Raw genomic sequence first — 23,864 nt, 5'->3', positions numbered from 1 at the left:
GTGTTTTGGTGTGTGTGTGTGTGTGTGTGTGTTTGGAATATTCAGGAGTTGTGGTGGTGTGTGTGTGTTTGGAGTATTGGTGGGCACTATGAACTCTGCTCCCTCTCCTCTTTCTGTGGGCGAGCGTCCGTGTGTGGACGAAAGAGAGAAAGTGTGTGTGTGTGAGCAAGGTAGGGTAGGGGGCATGGTGTAGTAGAGAGCAGAGCAGAGCAGACCCCAGGTCTCAGACAGCTCTCTGTGTTTCCTCTGTAAGGTCTGATTCTGATTGGTTAGAATAAACACATTACAGGAACTTTACAAGATGCTCCGCTTGGTGGCTGAATTTATAGCTGAAACTTTGCTTTGCACAAACTCTGCTTGACAGATCAGAACGTTACAGAGCGCTGAAAACATGACTGTCTGTACCAAACCTGTGAGCCAGAAGATGGGCTTTTAGCCAGATTGTTGTTGAAAAACTACATCTATATAGCATTATTGAAAGCAGAAAGTCAGGTACCCAAGCTAACATTCAACCACAGTACATAGAAACATCATTCTGGCACTATGGGGACACTATTTAAATCCAATGGCGTCAGTACAGAATGTCTCTTTTCAGAGTCCTGGTGGAGATGGAGAGAGCTCTCAGGGCCAGAGAGAGTGGTTAGTTGATGTTCAATGTAGTAGGTTACCATTCCATGTAAAGTGCATTGAGCCTCAGTGAAAAGCTCTGTAATAAAAAGCATGTATTATTGTTAAGGTGTGGCTGCCACTTCCTGTCTGAGAGCCAGTGTTAGACTTAGACATGCCTGTGTATAATATCATCACACAAACCCCAGCATTCAACACACACAACCCCCCCTGTCCTGAATAGACTGTGTGTGTGTGACAGGGAGTCAGACAGGAAATCAAGAAGATGCTTCATTGATGTTCTGAAGACAACTGACTTTAAATGAACATTTATAACTTTCATCAGAAGTAACTTCACAAACAATTATTATATATTATTTACTTATTACACCAGCTTGGTTCACCCAACCACAAGGAGACATTTAAAGCTCTTAGGGAATAAACCTAGTCCTTAACTACAAATCACTTTCAATGGAGATTCTTAATCTGTGTCCGGGAAACCAGCCCTTGGAGTTTTCTTGTAACCCGTTAAATAAATCCACCCAATCCTAAAGATCAGACAGTTGGTAACCTTTCACAAGACAGTGAATGACAGTTAGTGAATGTCTGGACAAAGGTCAGAGACTGTGACTTGTCCATTAAACACTAATGGTGTGAATGGGAGACACTGGATGTGTGTGTTCTGGTAATAGTCACTTCAAAGGTCCATGAACTTTAACAGAACCAGTGTGTCTATCCATTAAGTCCTCAGCTCCTCTCACATCTGTTTCTCCCAGGACACAGCCCTTCTTATCTGACTGACAGGTCAGAGGTCAGGGGTCATACCTGATACTGCTACACTGGACCAATGAGAGAGCATGTTGTCTTAGTGAGAACCCAGCTAGGCTTTCCAGGACTTCTGTGAGAGACGATACGGACTATAAGATCTTATAGATGGTAGTAAATCCCATCTTTCTCTTTTAGACCACCGTACATCTGATTTGTCCAGACTAAATATATTATCAAGACACAGAGGCTCAGCATCAACAATATATCAATATTTGGGAGCAACCAACCACTTTTAAAGAATGTTTGTGATACTAAACTGTATATGTATTCAGAAACATATTTTACACTGCTCTCTCTCTCTCCTCTCTGTCTCTCTGTCACTCAGCTGTCTCTCTCTCTCCTCTCTGTCACTCAGCTGTCTCTCTCTCTCCTCTCTGTCACTCAGCTGTCTCTCTCTCTCATTTCCTCTCCCTCTCTTTGGGAAAACACATTACTGAAACAATTAAAGTCATTTATATGAAATATTTGTGTGTTGATTCATTAACCGTGTGTTGTAGAGTGTAGTGATAGAACATACTAAGAGAAGCATGCAGTCTGGTGTCACGTCAAATAGCATCTCAACTCTCCATAGATCACCAGCATTATAAACTAGTAACAATCACAGTCATCAGGTTGTAATGAGATGGATCTTAGTAGGAGGGGATTGTTGCATCACTTGTACTGTTCCTGTTTAGTTTTACTGTCCACTGTCTATCCTTGAGGGACTCTCCAGTGTTTTGGCTGGAGGTGGTTGGAGTCCTCCTGTAGGTTAAACACACTCAGTAGAGAAACATGTTTATGAATGAATGGATGGATGGACTAGAGAGGAGGTCTAGGATCAAACATACAGTCTATGTGGATAAGAGAAGAAATGCAGAGTGTGTGTGTGCTTGTGTGCATGTGTTGTGTTTGTTTTAGGAGGGCGTGTGTCTGAGGAAGGTCAGTATGAATCTCTAGTGAGTGTGTTGTGTTTTGAAACCTTCCAAGCAATCTGTGGTTAGATTGAGCAGAAATCATCGTTAGCCAATCAACACCCACAGAACTGTTCTGAATTAAACTATGACTAACTCACCAACTTAACACAAAACAGACCAACAGCACATTACAGAGAGAGAGAGAGAGAGAGAGAGAGAGATGTCAGTAAGTTACCGTATAGAAACTCTGCCCCCTCAGCCCTCCTCCCCACCAAGAGACTAACAAGGGTTCTATAACAGAGGCAGTCTACCAGTGTGTGTCTCAGTAACGTGTAAAAGGGATTGGCAGACCCCAGCACTCATATTGTATGTTACAGTGCTGCTGGTTTATATGACTGAATGAGGTAGAAGGAGCCCAAAGGCCAGCAGATGGCAATGTTGAGTCATTTCATCTTACCATCCAAAGGGAATGTATGCAGCTGGCTATACACTGTATCCCCGTGCATCAGGTCGTACAGAAAACATTCTCTATTCAGGATGCAAAGGCATGTTGCGTATCGTGTTCGGCCAATCAGGTAGCAGCAGTCTGTTTTTTCACCCCTGGTCTGATTGGCTGAACACAATAATCAACATGGGACTATCATTATTCACTGTAGCATGGAGGTAGAAAATGGTGTTTCATAAAGAAAGGATGCATATTTACCCTGTTTTTTCCCTTCTCACCATTAAATCAAACAATGCATTTTCCAGCGTTATAATGTCTATATAACAGTTAGTGTTATAATGTCTATATAACAGTTAGTGTTATAATGTCTATATAACAGTTAGTGTTATAATGTCTATATAACAGTTAGTGTTATAATGTCTATATAACAGTTAGTGTTATAATGTCTATATAACAGTTAGTGTTATAATGTCTATATAACAGTTAGTGTTATAATGTCTATATAACACTTAGTGTTATAATGTCTATATAACAGTTAGTGTTATAATGTCTATATAACAGTTAGTGTTATAATGTCTATATAACAGTTAGTGTTATAATGTCTATATAACAGTTAGTGTTATAATGTCTATATAACAGTTAGTGCTATGATGTCTCTATAACAGTTAGTGTTATAATGTCTATATAACAGTTAGTGTTATAATGTCTATATAACAGTTAGTGCTGTTTGCACGAGTACCAAGACTTGAACTAATCAACTGCTCATCAACCCTTTGATTTGAATCAGGTTTGTGAGTGCTCCCCTTTGGGTCTCCAGAACCAGGATTGGGAGACACTGGTCTTAACACACCATCTGTTCATTCAGAACAAAACCGTAGCAAACAGTTTGTAACAGAAACCATTAACTTTGAACAAAAACATGTTTTTCAATAAAAATTCAAGTTTCTTTTGGACAAATTCATGTTGGTCCCTCCCCAGTTACTGTCCCTGCAGCTCCTTCAGTTACTGTCCCTGCAGCTCCTTCTGTTACTGTCCCTACAGCTCCTTCTGTTACTGTCCCTACAGCTCCTTCTGTTACTGTCCCTGCAGCTCCTTCAGTTACTGTCCCTGCAGCTCCTTCTGTTACTGTCCCTACAGCTCCTTCTGTTACTGTCCCTGCAGCTCCTTCTGTTACTGTCCCTACAGCTCCTTCAGTTACTGTCCCTACAGCTCCTTCTGTTACTGTCCCTACAGCTCCTTCTGTTACTGTCCCTACAGCTCCTTCTGTTACTGTCCCTGCAGCTCCTTCTGTTACTGTCCCTGCAGCTCCTTCAGTTACTGTCCCTACAGCTCCTTCTGTTACTGTCCCTACAGCTCCTTCTGTTACTGTCCCTGCAGCTCCTTCAGTTACTGTCCCTACAGCTCCTTCTGTTACTGTCCCTGCAGCTCCTTCTGTTACTGTCCCTACAGCTCCTTCAGTTACTGTCCCTACAGCTCCTTCAGTTACTGTCCCTACAGCTCCTTCTGTTACTGTCCCTACAGCTCCTTCTGTTACTGTCCCTACAGCTCCTTCTGTTACTGTCCCTACAGCTCCTTCTGTTACTGTCCCTACAGCTCCTTCTGTTACTGTCCCTACAGCTCCTTCTGTTACTGTCCCTACTGCTCCTTCTGTTACTGTCCCTACAGCTCCTTCTGTTACTGTCCCTGCAGCTCCTTCAGTTACTGTCCCTGCAGCTCCTTCTGTTACTGTCCCTACAGCTCCTTCTGTTACTGTCCCTGCAGCTCCTTCTGTTACTGTCCCTACAGCTCCTTCAGTTACTGTCCCTACAGCTCCTTCTGTTACTGTCCCTACAGCTCCTTCTGTTACTGTCCCTACAGCTCCTTCTGTTACTGTCCCTGCAGCTCCTTCTGTTACTGTCCCTGCAGCTCCTTCAGTTACTGTCCCTACAGCTCCTTCTGTTACTGTCCCTACAGCTCCTTCTGTTACTGTCCCTACAGCTCCTTCTGTTACTGTCCCTACAGCTCCTTCTGTTACTGTCCCTACAGCTCCTTCTGTTACTGTCCCTACAGCTCCTTCTGTTACTGTCCCTACAGCTCCTTCTGTTACTGTCCCTACAGCTCCTTCTGTTACTGTCCCTACAGCTCCTTCTGTTACTGTCCCTACAGCTCCTTCTGTTACTGTCCCTACAGCTCCTTCTGTTACTGTCCCTACAGCTCCTTCTGTTACTGTCCCTACTGCTCCTTCTGTTACTGTCCCTACAGCTCCTTCTGTTACTGTCCCTACAGCTCCTTCTGTTACTGTCCCTACAGCTCCTTCAGTTACTGTCCCTACAGCTCCTTCTGTTACTGTCCCTACAGCTCCTTCTGTTACTGTCCCTACAGCTCCTTCTGTTACTGTCCCTACAGCTCCTTCTGTTACTGTCCCTACAGCTCCTTCAGTTACTGTCCCTACAGCTCCTTCAGTTACTGTCCCTACAGCTCCTTCTGTTACTGTCCCTGCAGCTCCTTCAGTTACTGTCCCTACAGCTCCTTCTGTTACTGTCCCTGCAGCTCCTTCTGTTACTGTCCCTACAGCTCCTTCAGTTACTGTCCCTACAGCTCCTTCAGTTACTGTCCCTACAGCTCCTTCTGTTACTGTCCCTACAGCTCCTTCAGTTACTGTCCCTACAGCTCCTTCTGTTACTGTCCCTACAGCTCCTTCTGTTACTGTCCCTACAGCTCCTTCTGTTACTGTCCCTACAGCTCCTTCAGTTACTGTCCCTACAGCTCCTTCTGTTACTGTCCCTACAGCTCCTTCTGTTACTGTCCCTACAGCTCCTTCAGTTACTGTCCCTACTGCTCCTTCTGTTACTGTCCCTACAGCTCCTTCAGTTACTGTCCCTACAGCTCCTTCTGTTACTGTCCCTACAGCTCCTTCAGTTACTGTCCCTACAGCTCCTTCTGTTACTGTCCCTACAGCTCCTTCAGTTACTGTCCCTACAGCTCCTTCAGTTACTGTCCCTACAGCTCCTTCTGTTACTGTCCCTACAGCTCCTTCTGTTACTGTCCCTACAGCTCCTTCTGTTACTGTCCCTACAACTCCTTCAGTTACTGTCCCGACAGCTCCTTCTGTTACTGTCCCTACAGCTCCTTCAGTTACTGTCCCTACAGCTCCTTCTGTTACTGTCCCTACAGCTCCTTCTGTTACTGTCCCTACAGCTCCTTCTGTTACTGTCCCTACAGCTCCTTCAGTTACTGTCCCTACAGCTCCTTCTGTTACTGTCCCTACAGCTCCTTCTGTTACTGTCCCTACAGCTCCTTCAGTTACTGTCCCTACAGCTCCTTCAGTTACTGTCCCTACAGCTCCTTCAGTTACTGTCCCTACAGCTCCTTCTGTTACTGTCCCTACAGCTCCTTCAGTTACTGTCCCTACAGCTCCTTCAGTTACTGTCCCTACAGCTCCTTCTGTTACTGTCCCTACAGCTCCTTCTGTTACTGTCCCTACAGCTCCTTCTGTTACTGTCCCTACAGCTCCTTCAGTTACTGTCCCTACAGCTCCTTCTGTTACTGTCCCTGCAGCTCCTTCTGTTACTGTCCCTACAGCTCCTTCTGTTACTGTCCCTGCAGCTCCTTCTGTTACTGTCCCTACAGCTCCTTCTGTTACTGTCCCTACAGCTCCTTCTGTTACTGTCCCTACAGCTCCTTCTGTTACTGTCCCTACAGCTCCTTCTGTTACTGTCCCTACAGCTCCTTCTGTTACTGTCCCTACAGCTCCTTCAGTTACTGTCCCTACAGCTCCTTCTGTTACTGTCCCTACAGCTCCTTCAGTTACTGTCCCTACAGCTCCTTCTGTTACTGTCCCTACTGCTCCTTCTGTTACTGTCCCTACAGCTCCTTCAGTTACTGTCCCTACAGCTCCTTCAGTTACTGTCCCTACAGCTCCTTCTGTTACTGTCCCTACAGCTCCTTCAGTTACTGTCCCTACAGCTCCTTCTGTTACTGTCCCTACAGCTCCTTCTGTTACTGTCCCTACAGCTCCTTCTGTTACTGTCCCTACAGCTCCTTCAGTTACTGTCCCTACAGCTGCTTCAGTTACTGTCCCTACAGCTCCTTCAGTTACTGTCCCTACAGCTCCTTCAGTTACTGTCCCTACAGCTCCTTCTGTTACTGTCCCTACAGCTCCTTCTGTTACTGTCCCTACAGCTCCTTCTGTTACTGTCCCTACAGCTCCTTCTGTTACTGTCCCTACAGCTCCTTCTGTTACTGTCCCTACTGCTCCTTCTGTTACTGTCCCTACAGCTCCTTCTGTTACTGTCCCTCCAGCTCCTTCTGTTACTGTCCCTACAGCTCCTTCTGTTACTGTCCCTACAGCTCCTTCTGTTACTGTCCCTACTGCTCCTTCTGTTACTGTCCCTACAGCTCCTTCAGTTACTGTCCCTACAGCCTCTGCTGTGAGAATACCTCCTGCATGTAAGCTGTCAAATGTTCACCGGCTGTTAGAAATTGGAGAAAATGAATGAGTTGGGAATAATATCCAACCTAACAAAACTCACATTTTATAAATTATCCACCCCTTATCGTGCTTTAGCAATTCTCTCTCGCTGTATCCCAGTCACAACTAAAACATTTTATAAATTATCCACCCCTCATCGTGCTTTAGCAATTCTCTCTCACTGTATCCCAGTCACAACTAAAACATTTTATAAATTATCCACCCCTTATCGTGCTTTAGCAATTCTCTCTCGCTGTATCCCAATCACAACTAAAACATTTTATAAATTATCCACCCCTTATCGTGCTTCAGCAATTCTCTCTCGCTGTATCCCAGTCACAACTAAAACATTTTATAAATTATCCACCCCTTATCGTGCTTTAGCAATTCTCTCTCGCTGTATCCCAATCACAACTTAAACATTTTATAAATTATCCACCCCTCATCGTGCTTTAGCAATTCTCTCTCGCTGTATCCCAGTCACAACTAAAACATTTTATAAATTATCCACCCCTCATCGTGCTTTAGCAATTCTCTCTCGCTGTATCCCAGTCACAACTAAAACATTTTATAAATTATCCACCCCTTATCGTGCTTTAGCAATTCTCTCTCACTGTATCCCAGTCACAACTAAAACATTTTATAAATTATCCACCCTTATCGTGCTTTAGCAATTCTCTCTCGCTGTATCCGTCACAACTAAAACATTTTATAAATTATCCACCCCTTATCGTGCTTTAGCAATTCTCTCTCGCTGTATCCCAGTCACAACTAAAACATTTTATAAATTATCCACCCCTTATCGTGCTTTAGCAATTCTCTCTCGCTGTATCCCAGTCACAACTAAAACATTTTATAAATTATCCACCCCTCATCGGTGCCTTTAGCAATTCTCTCTCGCTGTATCCCAATCACAACTAAAACATTTTATAAATTATCCACCCCTTATCGTGCTTCAGCAATTCTCTCTCGCTGTATCCCAGTCACAACTAAAACATTTTATAAATTATCCACCCCTCATCGTGCTTTAGCAATTCTCTCTCGCTGTATCCCAGTCACAACTAAAACATTTTATAAATTATCCACCCCCTTATCGTGCTTTAGCAATTCTCTCTCGCTGTATCCCAGTCACAACTAAAACATTTGATAAATTATCCAACCCGAATTTAGAATGACTGAACTCATTGCTTACTTTGAGACTAGGCCTCAAATTCCAGCTTATCAATTTAGCACACATCATCCCTGTTAGAACATACATTTATAAACTAAATTTTATTGCCGGGTCAGAACTTTTCTCATTACAGCCCCCTTAGTCCCTGTTTTCCTGTCATGAGAGGCCTGGTAAAGAAAGATCAGTATCTCATTGCATTCCTAGTTTAAATAGTTAGCAGGCTGTATACCACCCCTCCTGTCATGAGTGGCCTGGTAAAGAAAGATCAGTATCTCAATGCATTCCTAGTTTAAATAGTTAGCAGGCTGTATACCACCCCTCCTGTCATGAGTGGCCTGGTAAAGAAAGATCAGTATCTCAATGCATTCCTAGTTTAAATAGTTAGCAGGCTGTATACCACCCCTCCTGTCATGAGTGGCCTGGTAATGAAAGATCAGTATCTCAATGCATTCCTAGTTTAAATAGTTAGCAGGCTGTATACCACCCCTCCTGTCATGAGTGGCCTGGTAATGAAAGATCAGTATCTCAATGCATTCCTAGTTTAAATAGTTAGCAGGGTGTATACCACCCCTCCTGTCATGAGAGGCCTGGTAAAGAAAGATCAGTATCTCAATGCATTCCTAGTTTAAATAGTTAGCAGGCTGTATACCACCCCTCCTGTCATGAGTGGCCTGGTAATGAAAGATCAGTATCTCAATGCATTCCTAGTTTAAATAGTTAGCAGGCTGTATACCACCCCTCCTGTCATGAGTGGCCTGGTAATGAAAGATCAGTATCTCAATGCATTCCTAGTTTAAATAGTTAGCAGGCTGTATACCACCCCTCCTGTCATGAGTGGCCTGGTAATGAAAGATCAGTATCTCAATGCATTCCTAGTTTAAATAGTTAGCAGGCTGTATACCACCCCTCCTGTCATGAGAGGCCTGGTAATGAAAGATCAGTATCTCAATGCATTCCTAGTTTAAATAGTTAGCAGGCTGTATACCACCCCTCCTGTCATGAGTGGCCTGGTAATGAAAGATCAGTATCTCAATGCATTCCTAGTTTAAATAGTTAGCAGGCTGTATACCACCCCTCCTGTCATGAGTGGCCTGGTAATGAAAGATCAGTATCTCAATGCATTCCTAGTTTAAATAGTTAGCAGGCTGTATACCACCCCTCCTGTCATGAGAGGCCTGGTAATGAAAGATCAGTATCTCAATGCATTCCTAGTTTAAATAGTTAGCAGGCTGTATACCACCCCTCCTGTCATGAGTGGCCTGGTAATGAAAGATCAGTATCTCAATGCATTCCTAGTTTAAATAGTTAGCAGGCTGTATACCACCCCTCCTGTCATGAGTGGCCTGGTAAAGAAAGATCAGTATCTCAATGCATTCCTAGTTTAAATAGTTAGCAGGCTGTATACCACCCCTCCTGTCATGAGAGGCCTGGTAATGAAAGATCAGTATCTCAATGCATTCCTAGTTTAAATAGTTAGCAGGCTGTATACCACCCCTCCTGTCATGAGTGGCCTGGTAATGAAAGATCAGTATCTCAATGCATTCCTAGTTTAAATAGTTAGCAGGCTGTATACCACCCCTCCTGTCATGAGTGGCCTGGTAATGAAAGATCAGTATCTCAATGCATTCCTAGTTTAAATAGTTAGCAGGCTGTATACCACCACCCCTTTCCTTCACCCAGTACTTATCATTCTAGCTGGTTTTCTTCAGATATCGTTCACAGTTCATTTTCCCAACGGTACATGTAACTTTTCCCTGTTACATTTCATGGCCCTTGATAATGTCCCGATTTTAATATCCAAGTAGATACTTCCGTTTCTCCCACGTAAACAAGTCTCTCACCTGAACTTGTTCTCTCTCTCCACACTCACTCCACACGCGCTCTCAGCATCCCGGCCCTGGTTTATGGCTCGGACTCAGATAGAAGTGGTAAAAGTCACCGTCTCTCATTGCCTTTGTCGCTCTTTCTTCAGCCGGTTAGGGAGGGTTTTGAGGTTTACACACACTGTCTATGGTCAAATTATTCCTACCATGCATGAAGACACGATCTGACGTCACCTTCCATGATAACCTCAACAAAGCACAGATCATAACAACAGTTAAGTTCATTACATTTCTGTTTCAGGAAATTCAGACAAACTTTGACTATATGACGAATTATGACATTAACCTTTTCTTAATAACATCTCTAAGACAAATGTCAAAAAGCATAACATAATGTTACTGCTAAAAAAAACATTTTCTAAACTAGTCCATACTCCCTTATTTTACTGGCGACCTCTAGGAAGAGTTACCAGATCATGAAGTTAGCACCCTAACCCCTCGCAGAATTCCCACTCCAGGATCCCAATCTGGTGAAATTTACATCAGCACAAAACACAATGTGAAATTAGCAATACATACATCACAATCCATGTAACGGTCGTCATATAAAGGGGACCAAGGCGCAGCGTGTTGAGTGCTCATCTTTACTTTTTGAAACACTTAAACAAAGAAAACAAACGACAGCCAACAGTTCTGTCAGGTTATACTAACAAAACAGAAAACAACTACCCACCAAAACCAAGGGAAAAACAGGCTGCCTAAGTATGGCTTCCAATCAGAGGCAGCTGTCTATCGTTGTCTCTGATTGGGAATCATACTTAGGCAGCCCTTTTTCCCACAGTCAGTTGTGGGATCTTGTCTTTGTTTGGTTGTATTTTGCACTACAAAGCTTTTCGTTCATTGTGTTGTTTATTGTTTTTTGCTGGTTCACCTTTAAAATAAAAGATGATGAACTCAACTCACGCTGAAGCCTTGGTCTACCTTGAACGACGAGCGTTACAGAAGATCCCACCACAAGAAGACCAAGCAGCGTGGGCAGGGTGACTGGACCTGGGAGGAAATCCTGGATGGGGCAGGACCCTGGACAAGGCCTGGGGAGTATCGCCGTCCGCAATGGGAGATGGAGGCAGCAAAAGCGGAACGGCGATACTGGTAGGAACAAGCAAGGCAACAAAAGAAGCCCGAGAGGCAGCGACAAAAAAAATTTGGGCGGGGGCACACGGGGAGATTGGCAAAGTCAGGGTTGAGAGCTGAGCCAACTCCCGTGCTTACCGTGAGGAGCGAGTGACCGAGCAAGCACCGCGTCATGCGGTGATGCGACGCTCCCCAGTCCGGAGCCTCCAGCGACGCTCCCCAGTCCGGAGCCTCCAGCGACGCTTTCCAGTCTGGAGCCTCCAGCGACGCCCTACAATCCGGAGCCTCCAGTGACGCCCTGCAGCCCCGAGTCTTCAGCGACGGTCTGCAGCCCCGAGTCTTCAGTGGCGGTCTGCAGCCCCGAGTCTTCAGCGGCGGTCTGCAGCCCCGAGTCTTCAGCGGCGGTCTGCAGCCCCGAGTCTTCAGCGGCGGTCTGCAGCCCAGAGTCTTCAGCGGCGGTCTGCAGCCCAGAGTCTTCAGCGGCGGTCGGCAGTTCAGAGCCTCCGGCGATGATCCATGGTCTGGTTCCTCCGGCGACACAGAAGCGGGGGGATCAGCGGGCGGTGTGGGGGCTACGCCCGAACCAGAGCCGCCGCCAAGTATAGATGCCCACCCGGACCCTCCCCTATAGGTTCAGGTTTGCGGCCGGGAGTCCGCACCTTTGTGGGGGGAGTACTGTCACGCCCTGACCTGAGAGAGATGGTTTTTCTCTGTTTGGTTAGGTCAGGGTGTGACATGGGGTGGGCATTCTTTGTGTTGTAATTCTATGTTGTTTTTTTCTTTGATTGGCCTAGTATGGTTTCCAATCAGAGGCAGCTGTCTATCGTTGTCTCTGATTGGGAATCATACTTAGGCCGCCCTTTCCCACAGTCAGTTGTGGGATCTTGTCTTTGTTTGGTTGTATTTTGCACTACAAAGCTTTTTGTTCATTGTGTTGTTTATTGTTTTTTGCTGGTTCACCTTTAAAATAAAAGATGATGAACTCAACTCAAGCTGCGCCTTGGTCTACCTTGAACGACCAGCGTTACAATCCATGTGAAGTTACTGTCATCCCTTCTTAACATATATTGTCCTTTCTATATGCAGCCTGAACACAGTACCACTGTATATGTACCCCAAACACCAGGACCTAAGGAAACTGCTTTTTTCTTTCTTTCAAACACGTGATTAAAAACCAACAGGTTAAATAAAAAATAAACCAATTCGAATAACGAATCCACTTAGAATTACATCTCTTTATAACTCCCTACAGAAATAATAATAATCTCCTAAAGTAATGGTTTGGATAAAGAATGGTGTTTCTCATGAATTATATAATGAAACCCCCGTCTATTTAATTCATAATGAAGTTGATCATTCTTCATTAGGAATTTTTTATATTCAGGGCTTTCGTCACCATTAAAATGTTGCCTCTCCCTTTCTTTTCCCTGTCCTTTGGAAATCATTTAAATACCTCTTCAAAACATTTCATCCTCCTGCTGGTTCTCCATAACCAGCATCCCACATAAAACATGTAAAGTTCATTTTAGGTTAGGTAACCCCAATGCTAATTCCTCGTGACCCCTCCACCCTTTCTAGAATCCCATTCCAGAATAAGACCACATCCATGTAAATGTATTTAAAAATAAAACCACATAAAATGTCTAATGATTTAGACAAACCCTAAGGCCTTCTGCATTTGCAATAAGTGTTTGGTTATATAATTTAAATGTGTTACCTTTAGAATCCATTCCCCTGGCATTTCACCTAGAATCTTCAACCCAAAATACATTTTCCTGTTGGAAATTTAGCCAATTTCACATCGTAGGTATTCTGCAATATTTAATCCCTAGCAATTCTCTCGCTGTATCCCAGTCACAACTAAAACATTTTATAAATTATCCACCCCTTATCGTGCTTTAGCAATTCTCTCTCACTGTATCCCAGTCACAACTAAAACATTTTATAAATTATCCACCCCTTATCGTGCTTTAGCAATTCTCTCTCGCTGTATCCCAGTCACAACTAAAACATTTTATAAATTATCCACCCCTCATCGTGCTTTAGCAATTCTCTCTCGCTGTATCCCAGTCACAACTAAAACATTTTATAAATTATCCACCCCTTATCGTGCTTTAGCAATTCTCTCTCGCTGTATCCCAGTCACAACTAAAACATTTTATAAATTATCCACCCCTCATCGTGCTTTAGCAATTCTCTCTCGCTGTATCCCAGTCACAACTAAAACATTTTATAAATTATCCACCCCTCATCGTGCTTTAGCAATTCTCTCTCGCTGTATCCCAGTCACAACTAAAACATTTTATAAATTATCCACCCCTTATCGTGCTTTAGCAATTCTCTCTCGCTGTATCCCAATCACAACTAAAACATTTTATAAATTATCCACCCCTTATCGTGCTTTAGCAATTCTCTCTCGCTGTATCCCAGTCACAACTAAAACATTTGATAAATTATCCACCCCTTATCGTGCTTCAGCAATTCTCTCTCGCTGTATCCCAATCACAACTAAAACATTTTATAAATTATCCAACCCGAATTTAGAATGACTGACCTCAGTGCTTACTCTGAGACTAAGGCTCAAATTCCATTTTTTTCAATTTAGCACACATCATCCCTGTTAGAACATACATTTTTAAACAACTTTTTATTGCCGGTCAGAACTCTTCTCATTACAGCCCCCTTAGTCCCTGTTTTCCTGTCATGAGAGGCCTGGTAAAGAAAGATCAGTATCTCAATGCATTCCTAGTTTAAATAGTTAGCAGGCTGTATACCACCCCTCCTGTCATGAGTGGCCTGGTAATGAAAGATCAGTATCTCAATGCATTCCCTAGTTTAAATAGTTAGCAGGCTGTATACCACCCCTCCTGTCATGAGTGGCCTGGTAATGAAAGATCAGTATCTCATTGCATTCCTAGTTTAAATAGTTAGCAGGCTGTATACCACCCCTCCTGTCATGAGTGGCCTGGTAATGAAAGATCAGTATCTCAATGCATTCCTAGTTTAAATAGTTAGCAGGCTGTATACCACCCCTCCTGTCATGAGTGGCCTGGTAATGAAAGATCAGTATCTCAATGCATTCCTAGTTTAAATAGTTAGCAGGCTGTATACCACCACCCCTTTCCTTCACCCAGTACTTATCATTCTAGCTGGTCTTCTTCAGATATCGTTTACAGTTCATTTTCCCAACGGTACATGTACATTTTGCCTGTTACATTTCATGGCCCTTGATAATGTCCCGATTTTAATATCCAAAGAGATACTTCCGTTTCTCCCACGTATACAAGTCTCTCACCTGAGCTTGTTCTCTCTCTCCACGCTCACTCCACACGCGCTCTCAGCACTCTTTATAACTCCCTACAGAAATAGTAATCTCCTAAAGTAATGGTACAATTTGAATAGAGAATGATGTTTCTCATTAATTGTATAATTAAATCCCCCTGTTCCGTTAATTTTGTAACAAGGGTCGTATAATGGAGACCAAGGCGCAGCGGGTATAGTGCTCATCTTCTTCATTTTAATGAGATTACACTTTTAACAAAATAACAAAAACGACAACCAACAGTTCCGTCAGGTACGTAGACAAAACGGAAAACAACCACCCACAAACCCAAAGGAGAAAAGGGCTGCCTAAGTATGGTTTCCAATCGGAGACAACGAAAAACACCTGCCTCTGATTGGAAACCATACTCGCCAAACAGAAAAAGAAAACTACAATGACATAGAAATAGAAACATAGAACAAAAATCCCTTAAACCAAAACCCCAAAACACACATCAAAACACCCCCTGCCACGCCCTGACCATACTACAATGACAATCAAATCCTTTTACTGGTCAGGATGTGACAAATTTCAAATGAGGTTGAGGTTGATCATTCCTCGTTAGAAATGTATAGTATACAGGGCTTTCGACACCATTGAAATGTTTCCTCTCCCTTTCTTTCCCTTTCTTTCGGAAACCATTTAAATACCTCTTCAAAACATTTTCATCCTCCTGCATACCCAATTTAAATGAATTGAAAACACCCCATCCAATAAATCCCACAACACGGCGACATTATCTCTCCACCGAGTCTAACGATTCACTGGTCTCCTTTTCCCCATGATTCTCCATAACCACCCCACACCACATAAAAAAAAATGTAAGTTCATTTTAGGTTAGGTAACCACTTTACCAATTCCTCATGACCCCAGTTCATTTTAGGTTAGGTAACACCTATACTAATTCCTCGTGACCCCTCCACCCTTCCATTCAAGAAACCTATTCCAGAATAAGACGACATAAAACATACATTTATTTCAAAATAAAACCACATAAAATGTCTCATGATTGAAATAAAAACCCCAAGGCTTTCTGAGAGTGTTTGGCAATATAATTTACATGTGTTACGTTTACAATCCATTCCCCTGGCATTTCACCTAGAATCTTCAACCCAAAATACATTTTCCTGTTGGAAATTTAGCCAATTTCTCCTCGTAAGGAATCCGCAATATTTACATGTGGTTCTCTAACACTTTCTCTCACCAAGGCAGCCGCCTTAGCCATTCCGTCTGCTTTACGATTATCTATGGCGATTTTACCTGTACATCTAGTATGAGGTTCACATTTCACCACTGTTAATTTACTGGGTAACTGACATGCTTCTAATAATGCCTCTACCTCCAGACCATTGTAATAAGTAATCTGATCTGGGTCACATGTATGCGATTCACCCTCCCCAGACAACAGTATTAACGACGCAGGATTCAAAGCACCAATCTTATGAAGTTGTAGATTTTCCCCATTTAACGTTAACTCACAGTTTGTCCATCTTACACTAGTAACATGTTGTGCTTTCACATATGATGCTATATGACCCTCTTCCGCCAAATAGTCTACCAATGTGGTGAGGTCTCGCATATAACTTTCTTCATCTTTCGATGCTAATAACAAATCATCCACGTATTGTACCAACACAGAACCTACAATTGACACCCTTTTAACGATTGGTAACGTTTCAATGCAAAAGGATACCAAGTGGGACTATTTGTAAATCCCATCGGTACTCTACTAGAAGTTAGGTAAAACGTGATCTCATACGTCTTCCATCACATAGAAACTGTAATCTCTATGAACCACCTATCGATCGAACAGAGACTAGACACCGCTAGGTGAAACTTCCATTCTTACTAATCTCAAAACGATTAGTTGTTGCCCTTTTGAAAAAGATGCAAACTCTTGTATAGCTGCATTACCTTTTAATGCACTAGGTTCCAGTATCACCTTACACTCATTCTTCCAATGGCCGATAGTCCCACATCTAAAACAGGGAGCGATCTCCTTACGCTTTGATGTTTTTACACTACGTTTCTTAGTTTTATCCTGGCCATTGAAACTATAGTTAGTGATTTTCTCTATGGTCTTATTAACCCCTCTCACGTCTGCGAGGTGAGTGGAGTCATATTCCACTCTCAAAACATCATCTTGAATTAAATCTACTACCACCACAATTACCGTTTTGATCACAGGGTTCAACCCCGTCATCAAAGCAGAAGCTCAAATTCTATCAATCCACTCCCGTTCCCAGTCCTTCTGTAGTAGCGTACTGGTGTTACTCTTTCTGGGTTTATCATTATGCATTTTCTGTTGATAGAATGCTGACATCAAAATGCTGCTATATTGAGCTTTTGATTCTGGTTTTATGTCCTTGTGCCAAGTCATAATTGCCTCCCTGAATTCTTTATTTGATTTAAATTTAACGTCAGCAGGAAAATGTTGTCATATTTGATCTAATTTGCTAAATTTTTCCCATATTCCAGCCGAATTGTTAGAATGCTCGTGTGCTTCTTTTAGCGCCTCCATGGCTTTATTAAATTCTGCTATCTCTATATTACAGGGAGAAACGGGTCCGTTTGTCGCCATATTAATAGTTATTATTCCCTAAACACCCCGACGGTGTTCAGGGTATTTTAGATTTCTTCACTCCCATCTATAATACACAGCTTCTATTAACTATTTTCTAAGATAGCACTACACACTTCCCCGGATAATCATTAATTAGTCACAGCACCTAATACCTTGTATTCGAACCGATAACATAGCGTCTGCCAATCTATTACTGGAGAATACGGATTTCTTAATGGCTTTGTGCTGTATCTCCTCCAATATCCCTACTATTGATAAAACACATCACCATAATTATTCACACTTGTCTTCCTATTTCCACATAATCTGCCATGGTTCACCACCCCAACAGGGCACAAAACTAACCTCCCATTTACACACACACTTTTATGGCTACTACAACTAGGCTCTCCCCGTTATAGTTTATGCAGGGAACCAACCCCACCGGGATTTACCCCCTAGGACTCACCTTTCACAGGTTCCAGCCTGCGCGGACTTACCTTCCAGGACTCACCCTATATTAATAGTAATCACAAGTATTAATCCACTGGGATTTACTATTGACTTTATAGTACTAGCAGGAACCAACCTACTAGGGAGTTACGCCCTAGGACTTACCCTACAGGTACCAGCCTGTATGAGTTTACCTTCTGGGACTTACCATTTACAGTCGTGGCCAAAAGTTTTGAGAATGACACAAATATTAATTTTCACAAAGTCTGCTGCCTCAGTTTGTATGATGGCAATTTGCATATACTCCAGAATGTTATGAAGAGTGATCAGATGAATTGCAATTAACTGCAAAGTCCCTCTTTGCCATGCAAATTAACTGAATCCCCAAAAACATTTCAGCCCTGCCACAAAAGGACCAACTGACATCATGTCAGTGATTCTCTCGTTAACACAGGTGTGAGTGTTGACGAGGACAAGGCTGGAGTTCACTCTGTCATGCTGATTGAGTTCGAAAAAACAGACTGGAAGTTTCAAAAGGAGGATGGTGCTTGGAATCATTGTTCTTCCTCTGTCAAACATGGTTACCTGCAAGGAAACATGTGCCGTCATCATTGCTTTGCACAAAAAGGGCTTCACAAGCAAGGATAGTGCTGCCAGTAAGATTGCACCTAAATCAACCATTTATCGGATCATCAAAAACTTCAAGGAGAGCGGTTCAATTGTTGTGAAGAAGGCTTCAGGGCGCCCAAGAAAGTCCAGCAAGCGCCAGGACCGTCTCCTAAAGTTGATTCAGCTGCAGGATCGGGGCACCACCAGTACAGAGCTTGCTCAGGAATTGCAGCAGGCAGGTGTGAGTGCATCTTCACACACAGTGAGGCGAAGACTTTTGGAGGATGGTCTGGTGTCAAGAAGGGCAGCAAAGAAACCACTTCTACAGGAAAAACATCAGGGACATACTGATATTCTGCAAAAGGTACAGGGATTGGACTGCTGAGGACTGGGGTAAAGTCATTTTCTCTGAAGAATCCCCTTTCTGATTGTTTGGGGCATCCGAAAAAAAAGCTTGCGTGAGCGCTACCATCAGTCCTGTGTCATGCCAACAGTAAAGCATCCTGAGACCATTCATGTGTGGGGTTGCTTCTCAGCCAAGGGAGTGGGTTCACTCACAATTTTGCCTAAGAACACAGCCATGAATAAAGAATGGTACCAACACATCCTCCGAGAGCAACTTCTCCCAACCATCCAGGAACAGTTTGGTGACAAACAATGCATTTTCTAGCATGATGGAGCACCTTGCCAAAAGTGATAACTAAGTGGCTCGGGGAACAAAACTTTGATATTTTGGGTCCATGGCCAGGAAACTCCCCAGACCTTAATCCCATTGAGAACTTCTGGTCAATCCTCAAGAGACGGGTGGACAAACAAAAACCCACAAATTCTGTCAAACTCCAAGCATTGATTATGCAAGAATGGGCTGCCATATGTCAGGATGTGGCCCAGAAGTTAATTGACAGCATGCCAGGGGTGGATTACAGAGGTCTTGAAAAAGAAGGGTCAACACTGCAAATATTGAGTCTTTGCATCAACTTCATGTAATTGTCAATAAAAGCCTTTGACACTTATGAAATGCTTGTAATTATACTTCAGTATTCCATATTAACATCTGACAAAAATATCTAAAGACACTGAAGCAGCAAACTTTGTGGAAATTAATATTTGTGTCATTCTCAAAACTTTTAGCCACGACTGTATAGCCAGCTGCATACATTTCCTTCAGAGTATGTGAGCTGATTTGAGTGTTCAGAAATCCGGGTCATTGCTCACGGAGGGTTCTTGCACACTGCTCCAGCTCTCCATGTCCTTTGAGTTTACATCCCAATATTACACTTTATATACATAACAGAAGAATGAAATATTACAAAACTGTTCTACGTAAAAAACACCCCTTTTTTATAATAATCTTTATTCATTATGAAATTCTGAAAAATATTAATAACATTCCAGCCTGAGGCCAAAGAGGTGTTTTTGGTCATTAACTGTCACGGTTGTCGTCGGGAATGGAGGACCAAAACGCAGCAGGAATGTGGATGCTCATCTTGAATTATTTTAAACTTAAAGTGAACACCAAAATAACAAACAACGAAGAACTCACGAACAACAAAACGGTCTTGTAAGGCTCACACAGGCAAAATAAGAAACAATCTCCCACAAACACTACACCAAACAATTACCCATATATAGGACTCCCAATCAGAGGCAACGAGAAAGCACCTGCCTCCAATTGAGAGTCCAACCCCCATTAACCTAAACATAGAAATACAACTAACTAGACTAAACATAGAAATACATTAACATAGAACAGTGCCCAAAAACCCCGGAATACATAAATCAAATACCCTTCTACAAAACCACCACCCCGAACCACATAAAACAAATACCCTCTGCCACGTCCTGACCAAACTACCATAACAAATAACCTTTATACTGGTCAAGACGTGACATTAACAACAGGAAAGGGCTACTCAACACCCATCTATTTTGGTGACTACCTGGCCCTACCATTTGGTTTTGAAGTATTGAAAGAAATCCAGATGATTTGAATGAAAAGGTGACTGTAAGAAGCATTCATCATTTCAAATAGGCTATTTTATCATATTAAACAACATATAAACACTAAATAGATGTCTCTCCACTCACACTCCTCCAGGACCAGATGTCTCTCCACTCACACTCCTCCAGGACCAGATGTCTCTCCACTCACACTCCTCCAGGACCAGATGTCTCTCCACTCACACTCCTCCAGGACCAGATGTCTCTCCACTCACACTCCTCCAGGACCAGATGTCTCTCCACTCACACTCCTCCAGGACCAGATGTCTCTCCACTCACACTCCTCCAGGACCAGATGTCTCTCCACTCACACTCCTCCAGGACCAGATGTCTCTCCACTCACACTCCTCCAGGACCAGATGTCTCTCCACTCACACTCCTCCAGGACCAGATGTCTCTCCACTCACACTCCTCCAGGACCAGATGTCTCTCCACTCACACTCCTCCAGGACCAGATGTCTCTCCACACACACTCCTCCAGGACCAGATGTCTCTCCACTCACACTCCTCCAGGACCAGATGTCTCTCCACACACACTCCTCCAGGACCAGATGTCTCTCCACTCACACTCCTCCAGGACCAGATGTCTCTCCACTCACACTCCTCCAGGACCAGATGTCTCTCCACTCACACTCCTCCAGGACCAGATGTCTCTCCACTCACACTCCTCCAGGACCAGATGTCTCTCCACTCACACTCCTCCAGGACCAGATGTCTCTCCACTCCACACTCCTCCAGGACCAGATGTCTCTCCACTCACACTCCTCCCGGACCAGATGTCTCTCCACTCACACAGGAGCTGTGTAGAAAGAGAGGAGAGCTGCGAGGACAGGGAGGATGTTTTAGTCATTTTGAAGCTGAAGTCTCAGCCAGTGAGAGTGGAGATGTTGGACTGATGAATGGAAGTATGGAGGAAGAAAGAGAAGAACAAAAGGATGGACTGACTAATAGAAGTAAAGAATAAATAAATAAATGGATGTACAGATCAACAGAGAAGATGACTGAGTATTAACAGTAGAGACGCTGACTAGCGTCAGTAGCGATGTTGCTGCGTGGTGGAACTAGGTTCTCTCTGCTCTCCATCAGAGCCAGCCAGAGGAGTCTGTTTGTGAGGGAGAAAGAACAGAGAAGATGACAGTTTTAACAGTAGAGATGGTGACTGGTGTCTGTAGCGATGTTGCTGCGTGGTGGAACTAGGTTCTCTCTGCTCTCCATCAGAGCCAGCCAGAGGAGTCTGTTTGTGAGGGAGAAAGAACAGAGAAGATGACAGTTTTAACAGTAGAGATGGTGACTGGTGTCTGTAGCGATGTTGCTGCGTGGTGGAACTAGGTTCTCTCTGCTCTCCATCAGAGCCAGCCAGAGGAGTCTGTTTGTGAGGGAGAAAGAACAGAGAAGATGACAGTTTTAACAGTAGAGATGGTGACTGGTGTCTGTAGCGATGTTGCTGCGTGGTGGAACTAGGTTCTCTCTGCTCTCCATCAGAGCCAGCCAGAGGAGTCTGTTTGTCAGGGAGAAAGAACAGAGAAGATGACAGTTTTAACAGTAGAGATGGTGACTGGTGTCTGTAGCGATGTTGCTGCGTGGTGGAACTAGGTTCTCTCTGCTCTCCATCAGAGCCAGCCAGAGGAGTCTGTTTGTGAGGGAGAAAGAACAGAGAAGATGACAGTTTTAACAGTAGAGATGGTGACTGGTGTCTGTAGCGATGTTGCTGCGTGGTGGAACTAGGTTCTCTCTGCTCTCCATCAGAGCCAGCCAGAGGAGTCTGTTTGTGAGGGAGAAAGAACAGAGAAGATGACAGTTTTAACAGTAGAGATGGTGACTGGTGGATCTCAGAGTGAGACAGCTAATGACTGCATATCAGATAACTATCTCCACGAGGGAACAGACCTGGAACATTGGGTTCTCCTGGACCTGGGGACTATCCAGAGCAGACTGACATGTCCTTCAGAACAAGGAACACTGGCCAACGCCTTCCCTCCACCAATCAAAGAAGAGTCCGTACGCATTTACCCACAAGTCTGTAGGGACCACTGTACTCTGAGCATAGAGCTGATGGACTGTGAGCTCACAGGTCAGTGACATCATCACCTGAAGACACCTGTTTATATATGCTTCATCAGACCATGGTCCAATGGGAAACCTTTATTTGACACCCTGCTCATACAGTTAGGACCAAAACAGTCATTCATTGTAATCAGATCAGCATGTCATGATGGTGTTTTGACACTAAAGTTCAGTTTGTGATTTCCAGATGTACTTGTGTGTCCAAATTAGTGATGTGTTTTAGTGGTTGGTGTACGGTGGCTCACACTGTCCAGTTCGTGACCACCACTTCCTCCTTCTCCTACTTCTTTACTTCCTGTGTCTCAGTGTCTGTCTATTGTTCTGTGGTAGGACAACCTGTGGATTCAGGAGGAGAAGGAGGAAGGAGTAGGAGAAAGAGAGATTATTTTTGAATTAATGGATGATCTCTCCTCCTTTGCTCTCTCTCCCTCCTCCTCTCTCCCTCCTCTTCTCTCTCTCTCTCCCATCTTCTCTCTCTCTCTCCCATCTCCCCTCTCTCTCTACCTCTCTCCCTCCTCTTCTCTCTCTCTCTCTCCCATCTCCTCTCTCTCTCCCTCCTCTCCTCTCTCCCTCTCTCTCTCATCCTCTCTCTCTCTCCCTCCTCCCCTCTCTCTCTCTCCCCCTCCTCTCTCTCTCTCTCTCCCTACTCCCCCTCTCTCTCTCTCTCTCCCTCCTCCTCTCTCTCCCTCCTCCTCTCTCTCTCTCTCTCTCTCTCTCCCCTACTCCCCCCTCTCTCTCTCTCTCTCTCTCTCTCTCTCCCAGGTAGACATGTTAATTCCCACTAAAGTATCAGGTATGGTGACTCAGGGATCTAAGGACTTTGACGTGTCCAGATTGTACGCTCCTATAAACTAGTCTACAACAATGATGGACTGAGGTGGACTATATATATCAAACCTACAACCTTTGGTGGTGCACTCTGCTCCACTGACTGAGACACATTTATGGAAGGATGTAGATGATTAAAAGACACAGTATGATGTGATTGTGATTTTCCTGAACCCCTCTGGAGGTAGTCAGACATGCTTTGTGTCTGGATATCTTACAAGTGTAGACAGATGTGGAAAGTGAAACTATTTAAATCATCATTATCCTGCCTTTTAAAATCCTATCAAAAAATGTGGCACAATCAGAATGTGGATCAGATCCGGACAAAGGATGCATGTTAGCACCAGGTATAAACAAGGCTTTGGTGGCAGTGTGTCTGACAGTATCTGTGGTTGTCTTGGTGACAGGTGTTCCATGGTAACATTGACAACAACACCCACAGGAAGAACTTCATCCAGCCGCCCATATATGGTCTCTTCCTCCGCCTCATCCCCTGGTTCTGGTACAGACCTATCACACTCAGGATGAAGCTACTGGGCTGAACAGAGGATGACTGACCACCTCTCTCTCTTTCTCTCTCCCTGTCTCTCTCTGGAAGTGGAGGTGTGGACACTGGTCATCAGAGACACTGGAAATTATATTTGGAGGTAAAGGTCACAGTAAGTGATTCGATT

The 23,864-nt window shown here is 43.7% G+C and overlaps 1 protein-coding gene across 1 annotated transcript in view; it reads left to right on the top strand.

Annotated features, from left to right (window-relative positions):
• LOC106607873 (C-X-C motif chemokine 13) overlaps nucleotides 1-23,864 on the top strand; it is a 91,458-nt gene that overhangs the window by 26,895 nt on the left and 40,699 nt on the right. The window lies entirely within an intron of this gene.

Source organism: Salmo salar, unplaced genomic scaffold (assembly GCF_905237065.1).
Source record: "Salmo salar unplaced genomic scaffold, Ssal_v3.1, whole genome shotgun sequence".
NCBI lineage: Eukaryota > Metazoa > Chordata > Actinopteri > Salmoniformes > Salmonidae > Salmo > Salmo salar.
This window is presented reverse-complemented; position numbering and strand designations above follow the sequence as displayed.